Genomic DNA, 1,960 nt, shown 5'->3' on the forward strand with positions numbered 1-1,960 from the left:
TATATATATATATATATATATATATATATATATGGGGTGGAGGTTATGTCTCCATAACTTAGCATAAGAAACCAATGGGATAAGTACCAGGCTTAAGAAATAAATCCTGGGGTCAATCTTTTTCAACTAAAGTTTTTCAATGTGGTGCCCAAGCATGACTGCAGTCTAATGAGTGAAACAAGTAAAAGACCTCTTCTTTAACTCATATATGTATATGTGTATATATATATTAGAACTAGTAGACAGCTTCTGTTACCCAGGTGACCAAGTTAGCAGTGGAGGAGGAAGTTCTGAAAGTGTAGTTGCTAGAATAAGAACAACCTGAGCGAAGTTCAGAGAGTTTTTGGTAACTAAGGGTCTCTCCCTCACAGTGAAAGGCAGATTTTATGATGCCTGTGTACGAATAACTATGTTACGTGCTAGTGAAACATGGACTTTAACTACAGAGGATTTGCGAAGACTTAAAAGAAATGAAGTTAGCATGCTCTGCTAGATGGGTAATGTCAGTGTGCACACAGAATAGAGTGTAAATGATTTAACCTTCTGGCTACCAATGGGTCCAGAGGACCCATTTCAGTTTTTTCATTTGCTTTTTCTTACTGTTTGTATTATTTGATTCTGCTGATTTCTTGAGACTTATTTTTTCTTGACTCTCTTTTATTTGTCAAATGGGAAATTTTCTGCACATTTATGAAACCTAGAAATGTTCACTTTATACATTAATTAGCATATGGGTCTATTGGATCCTCGAATTAAATTCAAACAATTTTCTTGTCATTCTAAACAATAAAAGTAGTATCAAATATTATTTTCCTAGATATTATCTATATATATAAAACTGAGAATGTGTGTCTGTCTTTCTGTCTGTATGTATGCGTGCATCAGTCAACAGATTTCATTCAAATTTTACACATGCCCTACATAGGGTCCATGCAGTGTCATGGGCCAAAAAAAATTTCAACTTCTTGCCTAATGCAAACCCAGTGCAATCTCTTATCACTTACACTATTTCAGTATTACGTGTCAAAAGTGAAACAATAACATCTCTATTGTAATACTTTCACTATTATATACTTTCATTATTATCTCACATATATACATGCATAATCACAATCACACATACACACACACACACACACACACACATATATATACATATATATATAAGAGCACTACAAGGGTCCCAGCTGATACAATTAACGGAACAGCTTGCTAGTGAAATTAATGTGTAAGTGGCTAAGCACTCTACAGACACGTTCACCCATGACATAGTTCTCAGGGAGATTAAGTGTCACACAATGTGTGACAAGGCTGACCTTTTGAAATACAAGAACTACTCATTTTTACCAGCTGAGTGGATGGGAGCAACATGAAATAAAGTGTCTTGCTCAAGCAAACAACACGTTGCCGGGAATTGAACTCACGACCTTACGATCATGCGCCAAATGCCCTAACCACTAAGCCACGTGTACTCACACATGTATATATGTATGTATGTATGTGTGTGTATATATATATATATATATATATATATATATATATATATCAAAATCCTCATCATCATCGTTTAACATCCGCCTTCCATGCTAGCATAGGTTGCATGATTTGACTAAGGACTGGCGAACCAGAAGGCTGCACCAGGCTCCAATCTGATCTGGCAGAGTTTCTACAGCTGGATGCCCTTTCTAACGCCAACCACTCCGAGAGTGTAGTAGGTGCTTTTACATGCCAAGTCAGGCATATGTATATATACATATATATATTTATATATTATGTCTATATATATATATAGAGAGAGAGACAGACAGACAGACAGACAGACAGACAGTCAGAGATATGCATGTATATATGTGTATATATACATCTGCATATATATATATGTAGATATATAAATGTATATGTATACATGTATATGTAAACATGCATATGTATAGATGTATATGTATAGATGTATGCATAT

This window comes from Octopus bimaculoides, chromosome 3 (genome assembly GCF_001194135.2).
Source record: "Octopus bimaculoides isolate UCB-OBI-ISO-001 chromosome 3, ASM119413v2, whole genome shotgun sequence".
Taxonomy (NCBI): Eukaryota; Metazoa; Mollusca; class Cephalopoda; order Octopoda; family Octopodidae; genus Octopus; species Octopus bimaculoides.